General features: G+C 41.4%; 2 protein-coding genes across 5 annotated transcripts in view; one reads left to right on the top strand and one right to left on the bottom strand.

Annotated features, from left to right (window-relative positions):
* Positions 1-6,891, bottom strand: part of LOC117208868 (acid sphingomyelinase-like phosphodiesterase 3a) — a 49,817-nt gene extending 42,926 nt beyond the window's left edge. For 2 of the 4 annotated variants that reach the window (XM_033450330.1, XM_033450329.1), the window contains exon 1: positions 6,214-6,812. The gene's annotated coding sequence lies outside the window, so the exon portion shown is untranslated. Of the gene's footprint in view, positions 1-6,213 lie in introns of all 4 variants that reach the window. The other 2 variants (XM_033450328.1, XM_033450327.1) reach the window with 2 other exon arrangements.
* LOC117208882 overlaps positions 1-12,588 on the top strand; it is a 111,110-nt gene that overhangs the window by 70,666 nt on the left and 27,856 nt on the right. The window lies entirely within an intron of this gene.

The raw sequence follows: 12,588 nt of genomic DNA on the forward strand, positions 1-12,588 counted from the left end.
TCTTGACATTTCCCTCTATTTGTAACTGTTTCAAAGGTCTCGCTCGTGGGAAAATGTATCGCTTCGACAAATAACGAACTATGGCTTTGTTTCGTGATGTCATTGGAAAGAAATTCTCGATTCGACAGTTTATAATCGAAGAGCGCTTTCGACGCTGTGGAAATGTATTAGTCGAAAGACGAATAATTCACGTACGAATCGTAACGGTGATTATTCTTCTTCCCCTTGTCCTTACTTTAGAGACGTTTCAACCCCCTCTATTCAAAAGTATTCGCCCTCTCGTAATCCGGATCGCCAGATGTCTTTTCACCTTTTAGGTTAGCAGCAATAATTATTGTACCTTTATGTCTCATTAAATCTATGTCTTTTCTCTTAAATCACTCGCCTGCTTGCTCGCTCGTAATTACGCTTCCCTCTAATCATTCTTTCGGATTCCCCTTCCACCACCGCGCCTCTCTTTTCTTCTCTTCTCTTCTCTTCTCTCCTCTCCTCTTCTTTTCTCTTCTCTTCTCTTCTCGCGTTATTCAGTCTGCTCTCCGCAAACAATTGTTTTTTTCATTTATTGCATGATACGACGATCCATTATTTTGAACCCCTATCTTGAATTTGAACAATAAATTAGACGATCTACTCAACATTTACATTTGCTCATTCGTTGCATACCCAAACGTATATCTTTGTCACTTTGACTAGCTCGTTTTTAATTAACAACATCTCTCGCGGATTTATCGCTAATGCGACACGAACCTTTCGAATCACACTCCAAGTTATATAGTTCTGAGCAACGAAAGTAACCCTCACTTTTTTCCTAATGGAATGATGTTTCTTCTTCTATTGAAATTTATTGCGCACGCTGGGAGAATTCCACCGAGTACCTTTTAAAGGGAAATAAACCTGACCCTTATTGCTTTGAGCATTAGGATCCTGAACAAGATTTGAAATATACGTTACACGCGCTCTTTGATATCGAGCAAGTTTCCTGCGGCAACGCTAATTCACTTCAACTAATTTATCGCAGTTTATCGAATTAAGGATATCCAATTTATTTAGATTTTGATAAATTTCATACGTTTCTAATTACCCTTCTCGTACTAGTTGAAATACTATTAAATATTCCGTTAATTATAAAATAAAAGATCATTTTACACCTCGTAACACGTCGAGTACTTGTTTGTTACGAAATATCGTTTCGTTGTTCCCCTTTTCCCAACTTTTAAAAACTTCGTCGGCACAAATTTACGTTAAACAAGTCATATTATATTCATATTATACGCGTTCCTTTTTTTATTCTTTGTTATCAAATCAAGGTAGTTACCGTTTATCGTTCGGAAATTTATCGTAATTTGCTTTTATATTTTCTCATTTTTTGATAAAATCGTCCGATTCGCCACACGTGACAACATTTTGCTTCTATCAGGCATTTTCCAAATATACATATACCGAGCATTATCACACGATTGTTTAAATCATTTCTGCAAACTCGTTTGGCTATAAGAGTTTCTTACATCGCACCGTGAATTTTCGAAGCTTTACATTTCCAAGCGATGCGTTTCGGAACGAAATCTTCCGGCAGAGAAACCAATTCGCTGGCTCGTTCCGAGCGATTCGGGTGAAGATACATAACGTGTGTATGCGTGTGTATTCGGTATATACGTGTATATTCTGGCGGACAAGAACGTCTAATGATAAATTTCGTCGGAAATAAGATCTTCGTCGGAAAGGGCATTAGCTAAACAGTGACAATTCTCACTAGGCAGGTGGAACCAGGCAATGAGCCGAGTATTTCGGTACAAACGGTTTAATTATCTTGCTGTCTTAGGTCCCGATTTAACGCGATGAAATTATATAGTAAAGGGAATTTAACTGAACGTAATTCGCCGACGGAACGAGAATTGCACGTGACACACTGGCACGTGCACACACGTAGCCGCAATTGTGCCGGAAATCTAGCAAAACAGACTCGTTATCGATCCTCCTGATCAAAATTTGCCAGGGAGCGCTGAGTTTCCTCGTAAATATTTACGATCACTTTCCTCGGCAAACAACAAACAAATTCGCGAAGATGATCGGAACGCACTGGCTCTTACGCTTGAAAACCACCACTTTCCCAGATGGCCGAATTTAATGGATCGCTTGTCACGCGCGCTATTTTACGTTCCACTTTCTTTCTTTTTCTATTCGAGTTTAAAACAAGGTTTTCAGGCACACGTATTAGACTATGTAAATACCATCAGGAACTTACATGCCAGCGCACGTACGCAATTCAAACATGTCAGCGGTAAGTGTGAAGACCCGTTCGTCACGAACTACAAGAGAGCATCAAGAATCGGTGGAAAATTCGCTCGTGTAAATCACTTTCGCTCGTGTTACGTGCAAATTAGACTCGCCCGCGGCCGCGAAGATAAGAGCGCTAGCAAAGTAATCAGGAAAATAGTTGCCGCAAAGTTGCTTCCAAGTTATCGCGCGATTATATGGATTTTTTAAGCACTTCTGCCGCGATTACAGGACTCTGAGGTACGACCGATCGTTCATTCGCCTACTTTCCCCTTGGAAGATAGGAAAAACGCAGAAAGAAAATGGAACGATTAATGGCAAGCTTATCTTTCACGATAGACGAGATGACATAAATATCAAGATCTAACGTTGTATTGAATCAGAACGCCGAAAGAAAAAAGAGGCGAGACCGTAGCATCAAGATACAACTATAATCTTTTAAGATGAATCTTTCCATATTTAGAATTCCGTAGAGGTATGTTTCTTCGATTTTTCGACGATGCAAGTTTAAGAGCTCCTTCGTTCGCCGTCGCTTATCGACGAATTTTTAACGTTATAGACACAAAGGGGTATTATCCACGAGCTATCGGAAAATTAATCAAGGATCAAAGAACTTAGAATCTCAAACAGCAGCAACGCGGAGATAGTTGGGATATTTATCGCGATGAAAGTGACGAATAACTGAGATTTCGAAACAGCTAGCATACAATGCTTTTAGCGACGTAAGTTCCTCTTATAGGATTTGATATCTTAGAAGGAGAAAAAGCTGCTTTTACGCGACATTTATTATTCTTTGAACGATGGATCGAAACAGCTTCTACTAATAACAATAACTAACAACGTTCCAAAACTATCTTTGATTAAATTAATACGACGATTAATACGAAGATTGAAATACTCCAATATGCATTTAGCTAGGAAGCTTTACGATAGTTACTTGACGATATTCGAATATTGAACGTAAACATCAGGTTAATCAACTTGATAGATCTTTATGCACAGAAGTTGTATACTATGATATTCATAGGAGCGAATGAACGACAAGCCAGTAAATAATTAGTTTTCGAACAATCTTTTCATTTCTCCTAGGATTTACAAAAACAATTATATTTCTGCGTAAACACTTATATTCGTCCATCCTGTGCATAATTAATTTATCGTGAAACACAATTAAAACTATGTAAAAACGATATATACTTAAAAGGCGTTTAAAATGCAAAATATAAAATGCATTGGCCGTTTCATCAAGATATGCACAATTAATGCATACACCGTGAAAAAATCGTTTTGTCCCGTCCATTTTTAATATATACGATTCATACTAGCGCAAGTACACGAGCATGCAATCGTATAAGTTTTATTTCGCGGAAAACTGACAAACTTCCTCTCTTATAAATTTCATACGAAAACAGACAGTAGCGGGGCTCGAACGAATGAACGAAAGACTACACCAAAATGCTGACGCACACACATATACGTACATATGTTGCTGTATATGCATATACACAAATACATATCGTATATTCCGATAGGGTCTCGTGACTGTCTCTCTTCTTACACCATTTTGTGTCGATCCGTCGATAAAAAATTTAGATTTCACGCGATCCTGGTTGACCAACGGTAAAAAACGAAATCGTCGCATTGCATCCAATGTCGCACGACTTAAAGCGTAGTTACGGTGGATACGTATCCGAATTAGCGTCCTGACGAATTCAATACGTCGATGTAATCAAATACGTATGCAAAATATATATATGTATGTATATAGTGGCCCAAAAAGGTATTCAAACGCGTTTAGAAACTTTTCACGTATAAATTATACAAACGATTTTGAAATCTCGTCGATTATCGTAGTCGAAGTATATTGGTAAAAGTCGAAACGCATTTGAAAATATATAGAGATTCGTTGAAAGTGTACGTCTCGCAAAGATCATCAAAGTATTTGGACAGTCGATTCAGCGAGACCATTTGTTGCACTAACTGTATGTTTCGGGCTACCATTCATGCTGTATATTTTTTCTACTAAACGTACATTCCCTTTTAGCGTCTTCTAACTTGTATCTTTTGCGTATATTTTCAAACTCGTTTCAAATTTTACTACTATAATCACGGCGTTTGTATCTCATCACCATGAAAGTGAGCCACTGTAGATTTCTATAAGCGTATGCATCGCGGTTTCCGGAGTTTTCATTCGTCGGAACGGCATCCACTGGAACCACGACTTAACGTCACATGCCAAAGGCAACCATCCTCTGTCAAATATACATATAACATCGACGATGTTCAAGCGACGAGAAACGTATTACAAGGGAATTAAACTCATCGACCGACGCGTTTTCGCCAGCCAGCAAATCAGGTTTATGACGCGTAATATCGTTACGTCGAATCGTAGGATTCCGTACGCAACGTCTGCCGGATAACTCGAGTATTCGTTTTCGGTCGTTCTCCCCTTTCCTTGGCCCTCGCCATTCGCTTGCATACGGAAGGAGAAGGGATACGAAAGAGAAAAGGTGAGGCGAGCAAAACCGTAATATCCGAAGGAAAATTTGTTCGCCGAAATGAAATTATCCAGCGACGATCTTGCATTATACTCGCGGTCGTACGTGCTCGGCATAACGCGTCGAGCTGCTACGTCCCTTTAATACGTGGAATACGTATCGAACGATCGTATCGTAACTTCCGTTCTCGAATCGACGAAATACCTTGGCCAAATTGCCTGGGATTCGATTTTACCATTTTTTTTTACAGCGTACAAATTGATTCGTCCCTGTAACACGACGCGCGATGGTGAGCTTCGCTCCGATGATATGTAAGAATAATTGGTTACTCGATACAGCGTCGATCAAGTCGAAAGACAAATAGAGAACGTTGAAAGTCGAAGACAAGCGCGAGCATTAAGCTTATTTCGATCGAATGCAAATAGCACAGAACGCGATATAGAAGGGCGCATAATTAAACGATGCCGTGCTCCTCGGCCGACATGGACTTTCTCGAACACAACGTCCACCAATGAAATATGGAAGAAATGGAATTAACGAGAAAAAGTTCGACGCGACGCGATACCGGTTTAATTAAGATGATGACGTAAACATTGTGCACGCGGAGCTATATTTTAACGCATCCCGTATTCTGACTCGTTGGAAACGTTCTCGTTTCTCTTTTTTCTCTGCCTATCTCTTGGAACAACTATCGACTCGCGGCATCCTCTTCGATTAATCGCTGCCTTCTATCCGAAGAGCAGATACAGGCGTGATTTTGAAACGTATTTGAGATAGATAATGCGAAAATCGTTCCGCGAGATGAATAATTCGACTATCGTATGAAACTCATTTGCGGTTTACTTATTCCTCGATGGAACGCACAGAAGTTAAATTCTCTTCGAGCTCAGCCATGCGTTAAACATTTTCTGACCGCACGAAGAGATCCTGAGATTCTAATCGTTGGTCGTTCACCAAGAACCAGAGATTCGCAAGTTCCAACTTTGCCATTACCACGAGCGTTAGTAAAGTATTCGTTTAAGCAACGCGATTTGACGGTTTTTCCTTTTGACTTCTGCCTTTATCTCTGTTAAGAAACTAAAAAGAAGTAAAAAAAAAAAAAGTATAATAGAAAGAAGAAAATGAGCGAAGCACGTTAAAAATATTTTACACACTGATATTTTTCTCCCCCGAGACGGAGGCTTAGAGTTAATTGGCTCCGGGAGAAGCGAAATTTGAAATTGCAATATCCTGCACCGCGATACAGAAGCTGCCGGCTCATTTCCATCCGTTGTCCACAAAATCCCGCATAGAGGTTCACCGTGTATACGGCTCATCGGTCGACGGAAATACGGAACCCAAAACTCGCGTATTATATTCCGAGAGCCGCGACAAAGGCAACGACGATTTCAGAACGGTGGTGCACAAAATCGGACATAGAACAGATGCAATCAGCACTTACATGTTCGTCGGGCTGCTATGTAAAAGCGTGGCAAAAAAAAGTGTCAATCGTGGTGGGTCATATCGGGACGCACACCCATACGCGCACGTTTCTCGATCCCTCGATGCTTCTTTTACTCGGAAAAGATACGATCTGTTAGGGAAGGATATAAAGTTCGATTCAATGGAATCCTTTGAATCGTTCCGACTGATACGTTCCTCTACCGTTTGATCACGAACAACTACCGATCCACACTTCCTGGATCATTCTTTCACGTACGAATACGATAAGATTTCTTCTCCGTCTTCTTGGTTTGAAAACGCGCCACCTCGAGGCAGCCGGTTGCTTCGCGGTCACGCGACCAATTCGTCCGTTGTTACTTATTCACAGAGCTTAATATGCATTTAATAACGAAGACATCACGATGCTAGATCACAACGAAAATCGACTTAGTTAGGCGATCACCTTCGAAACCTACCGATCGACACAGCTGTTTTTAACGTGGGAGCGCGCGTTTACGGGAACGAAAAGAATGACAAGTTCCGCGAGCACGAAACGTACCGGAGGTTCGGCGAACCGTGTGCGGCCCGCACCCTCGCACGAGACGTACTCGGTTTGTCCTCGAGCAGGTAGGATGCTAACACCGACGCCGGCGCTGCCACCGCTGCCACCACCGCTGCCACCACTGCCCGCCGGGGGTCGAGGATGGCTCCGGCTTCGCGACTGCGCCCTTTCGCCTCTCTTCAACCCATTACGGTTCTCACCCGTTCGCGCGCACAGTCATAAACACACGTACACGGAAAGACCTTATCATACAGAGGCGCACGGTGTACGACGTAAGACCAACACGTTGCCACTCGCGCGCTCGTACTCGCCCTATAATAACGTTTCCTCCTTTGTATGGGTGCGTTAGTTCTTCCTCGCAACCCGCCTCGTCCATCCTGGCCTTCGTTTCATCCCCCATGGCCTCGTGCCGCGTCGCATCCCCCTTAGCCGCAACACGTAGCCGAGCCAGCTACTCGGCCTGCCTCCGTCTACACCCCGCGATACATCATCGTATCGCTTTATGTCTCGCGTAACGTTTTATTAACCAGAAATCAAGCACGCGAACCTTCTTTCGCGCTTGATCCTGCCAAACCTCCTGTTCTCCCAATTTTCCAGTTACCGGTATATCTTCTTCCTCGATGATCCCGGACCAAAGAGACAAATTGTTTGCAATCGATGTAAATCTGGCGATGTGTTTCATCCCGTCAGCTACTGCCGATGCGAACAGTTGACGTCGTAATCTTTAACTACCTCCTGCGAAGAGGAGAGGGAGACGGAATAACGATCACGGACGTTATGGTTAATCCCTTCCGTACGATCGTCCACTATAGCCGATAGCCGCCAAAAGCACGCATGCAGCCTAGCGTCTGTCATCTTTGGATGACTGTTCGTGTCCAATGCTATTTATTTGCTCCAGGCGGTTCGTTGTAAGTAGCCGGTCGACTCTTGTATAATTTCTCCCGGTCACAAGCGAAGATCTCCAACCCACAGGTTCAAAAGATTACGAAGCTTTGGCGAAAGGTAGAGTATATATAGATATATGCGTTACGTAACTTTTTTTGCTTCCCAAATTCGCTCTAAGAGGATGCTTCTGGATATCATCTGGCTAATTTCCTATCTTGCGTTATAACCGCAAGCCGTAGAAGATAGAAAGAAAGCTTTCAAAGAAAAGTTGCCTTTAAATATAAAAAAGGTTACTTTTAATTAGAACTACAATTTGGTAATGTTGCCAAAATTTACCAACGTTACGGCAAGTTGTAACACACGATCGGAAAATAGCCGAATTCTATATAATAACCGGATTTTCAAGGATCGATTTCAGTCCCCTAGAGCGAATTTGAGGAACAAAAAAATTTCCTGCTACATGGCTGAATATGCTCTGCATATCCCCAAAGTTTCATAATTTTCTGAATTTGTGGATCGGCGATCGTCTTCCTTTGTCAGTTTGAATAAGTATGGCGGTTGACGTCGAGTGACGCTACGCGGTGAACGATCGTCGTACCGAAAAGGTTAAAAAATCAAAGTGCGCCACATACTCCGACCAACGCTAGTTGTCAAACTTCGTTTCGTCGAACTGGGTCCAAACAACGAGTTTTCGAAAAATCAGTTTAACCGGCGCGAATAATTGACTTTTCAGGGACATAACACGACACGAACAATCGCGTGTCCCCGTCGCTAAAGCTGGAAGCAGGAAATGGGTGGCCGACCACGTGCTTGTCGATTCACAAGATCGCGGAAGAAACGTGATTAATTTGCGAGATAGTTATTCTATTGCTTATTAATAGCGAAACGAGATCGTCCTGGTTATTGTTGTTTGAAAATGAGAATTGGACGGAGCCCGATACAAGGAGCAGGTATTTCTCGATTGCCTTCGTCGATTGTGCTATCGTTTCCTCGTCGCGTAATTGATATCGCGAACGTGGAAGCCAAAATCTGTAGAAGTAAATCGTGAAATTGGGTTTAAATTGTTTCGAATGAATCGAGATACGGCGGTATTATAGAGAATGTCGAGGAATTATCGGGATGTTGCGAGGACGCTTGCAGAATGATTAACGTGTTTAAGAAAATAATCGAGTTTGCGTGTTTGAATATTTTTGTTATTCGATGAAATTTTCCACATTTGTATTACGTGCTATCCTTTTGTCCGCCAGTATAGAATGGCATTGCATTTCGACAAAGAAGGTTTCATTGTACATGTAGTTGCTCGAATTATTGCGCATTAATTATGCCACTTTGAGTCTCGATAGATTTTGAGAAAATGTAATTTAGATATTTAATACTTTCCGATGCCATTTTCACGACCTGAATTATCACGTTGAACGCGTTGTCACGCTGTATACCGTTAAGTGTGCATGACGCAATGCGCGTAGAAAATTGTACAAACAAGCAATCTAGGAGAATCGTTTCTCAATTGTTCTTAAAATTTTACGGAGCTTTTGCAATATTGGGCGCTTTAATAATGGAGGAGTATACATCTAAGAGGATTTGCCTGGAAACGGTATAGCCCGATGTACGGTGAACCAACAAAGAATAGAAAAAAGTTTCAACGCCTTAAGAGCTGCTTTTAAGCTGCGTATAATTTTATTAATTTACAAGCGAATCGACTAAATAATTTTCTACGTTCCTTTTTCGTTTTCAAGTTCTTCGTTTCTCTCTCTCTCCCTCTCTCCAAGTGATTAATTCAAGCATGTACATTTTGACTAGTACGAAGTGATTATTTAAATACGTGCATTTTTTACACAACGACGAACATACGAAAAAATTGATTTCTTTCTTTTTAATCATTCGCTGAAAAGAAATTCGAAGAAGATAAGAGGCGGAACAATAATCATAGTCACAATTTTTTGTAATTGGACACTTGAACGATATTTAAATACACGGCATAAAGATTCATACGGAAATTCGTACATTATCGAACGTTACTTAATCGTTGTAACAGAAATTCTATGATTTTGTTTTCTTGCAAAGAGAAATGCAAACGATAGCGCACCACGAGTAGAACCAAAAAATGAAAACTCGCGAATGAAAACTAGTACGTATTTACATACAAGCGCGAACAGCGTCGAATCGATCTAATCGCAATCGAATTTCGTCGCTGGCAGAATTTCAATAACGCCCTATGAGGTTGGCCTGAAAATACGAACCGGAGATTCCGCTTAATACGACGCGATAAAATCTCGCCCGTTACTTCGCTTGCCTAAATAACAAATTTCCTTCGGTTTATAAAATGTTTTTCTCTCGGTAACGAATTACAGTGGCTGTTAGTCTTAATGCACGGAAGTGAAAAGACACGCGCTCCGTGGCGAAGTCGCTCGCGCGAACAGCCGCGCAATCGCGCGGTTACGTTGCACCGGCAAGCGAGAGAGTGGCGTCGACTGGCTCGGAAAATAAATGTCGGGGCGTATGATCGTACGCGACTGTTAGTACTATAACTGTCTGTTAGTTATGTACCCAGGACGATTCCACGGACGAGTTTAGACGGCCGCTGGAACCGCTTTTCTAAAATATGAACATATGAGATATGAAACGGAAAGGAACGCGAAGCGTTGTTCGGAGTCCGAAGGAATTTTCCCGAGTGAGATTCGAATTCATCGAGCGAGGCGAATCTTCTCGAAACGAGAATCCACGAGGGACGAGTTTTCGCGACGCGAGATGGCGCTCTTTCAAATTGTTTTCCGTCCGAAACCGAATACGACATGTCACGGTGAACGTCGCGCGAATTCCTGACAGAGCTGCGGCGAAGGCGAGCTGAATCGATCCCTTAACGAGAGCTCCGGTTGTCCATGCAGAAATCAAAGTCACTTGGCACGGCGGGTTCAGAGGAATTTCATTTGCCAGATTCTAGCAACGCGACGAACCTTCTCGACCGACTAATTCGCGCGACGCTCTAGATACGGGCTAGAACTTTGTAACACGGACGAGCCACGTTTTACCTGCTCGCTATCGATTCTTGCCGTCGCGTCGTAACTGGCGTAACCGGTGTATCCAGCCAGGCGATACGAAAACGGATACGATCTACTTGATGAAATGCTTTCGTGCAATCCGTTCGACGATGTCAAACTCCAGACTTTCCTTCCTTTTTCAGATTTTTTCCACGTTACGTGCCACGATAATTCAAAGTTACTCGGCTTTGTAAACCGGCGTTGTGTTTATCGGCAAACGTAACCATGCATATAATATACCTAATACTTATATACTTATTTATACCTCGTATAATTATATACTAATTTACCGTTGAACTCTGATACTCTTGCATACCTCGTCCATTGACAATCTTCGTAACTTTATCAATGACTTTAGCAATTAATTTCAAAGGATGTTTCTTACATCTTCTACATTTGCACGATAAGGATCGACTTTTCTAGACAGAAATACCACCCTAAGACCAAATTGTGGCAACTAATCACGCAGGTATTATTTCAGAGATCGCTCTGCTGTCATCCGATTCTAATGAGAACGGTGAACGATAAGAACGAATCACGTTGAATCTTATTCGGATAACGATCAATGTCTTTGTCATTGACCCTCAGAAATTCGTTTCAAATCGATCAAATGCTCTTTTCACTGCCGCTCTTTAAAATCTCATTGTACAGGAATAACGAGAATCGCAAACAAGAGTTCCAGCAATGTGATTAAGAGGATCTAAAACCTTGAGTTTCCTTCTTCGACTTTTAAAAATTAGCCGAGTAATCGTAGGACGATTGTGTTGAACGTGCTTTACCGTAGCTTCGTGTAACGTATGTTGAAAACGCTAGAAATCTTAGCCAATGGCGCACAACCAGGAAAGGGAGATGGATTATAAAATTTAAGCATTCTCCTAGATCGAGGCGCCAGTATTTAAGCTGGTCAAAATCGGTCGCCGGTCCCCAGCGACAGATTTGCTCGTATGATTTACACGTGGCTGGCGCACTTGGTCGACATGTGCATATACCATATACCTTGCGAAGAGGAAGGAAGAATCGATCTCGCAGTGATATAGATAAATTAACGACGATACCGTATATCTTGACGCCGGTAATTCCCCGGACGATCGACGTAACAGCTTCTGAACCTGAGTGCACGTGTTCGTCACTCGTTATCCGGCACAGTTGCCCACGAAAATACACCAACATCGTTAAGAAGCAGAGTAAGCAGAGGGTACGCTAGTTTTGAGAATGTGTAGATGAGATTACAAGTATATTCCTGTTTAAATTAGAATATAGATACGTATAATTTTTCTCGTATAAATCAATTTCTTGGATTATTCTACGTTTAAAAATAAACCATTCATTTAGCGATATTTAAAGATGTACGTAGTCGGTGGTTTGTTTGTTATTTTGGTCTTAAATTCTTAGACATAAATAGACGATTATACCGTTCTAAATTTCTTTATCGAATAATTTATTTTCCTGATTTTAAGCTACTCGATAGGTCTATCTTGTTTCGTTCAGCCTCTGAAAACTGCTTCCTCTTATTTGGTAATGCTCTCGCGATTAACAATACCATCGTAGTAATATTATTTGTATGATTATAAAACAAGGTAATTACTAGTGTTAAACACTTTCCAATAGTAATATCAATTTACATGAGATTATGTAAAATCGTCGATTATGTAACTCGTTTATCGAGTTCATCCCGTGACGTGACTGTTCGATAGGATTAACATCTCGTGCTTACTTCTACTATATATCTTGATATATGTGCTTGTTCTTGACTATACCGGAAACTTCTGCGAAATCCCCTACAAATTGCACAGAGATAAAAGTCTGTAGCGATACTTTGCTTATCCCAAGGAATAAGTTAGAATTTAAAAATTAGGTATGACACGATAAATTCGCTCGATTATCCTTCATTTGTACTGCTTTGTTGCTC

The sequence above is a fragment of the Bombus bifarius genome, unplaced genomic scaffold (assembly GCF_011952205.1).
Source record: "Bombus bifarius isolate JDL3187 unplaced genomic scaffold, Bbif_JDL3187 scf7180000008163, whole genome shotgun sequence".
Classification (NCBI taxonomy): Eukaryota; Metazoa; Arthropoda; class Insecta; order Hymenoptera; family Apidae; genus Bombus; species Bombus bifarius.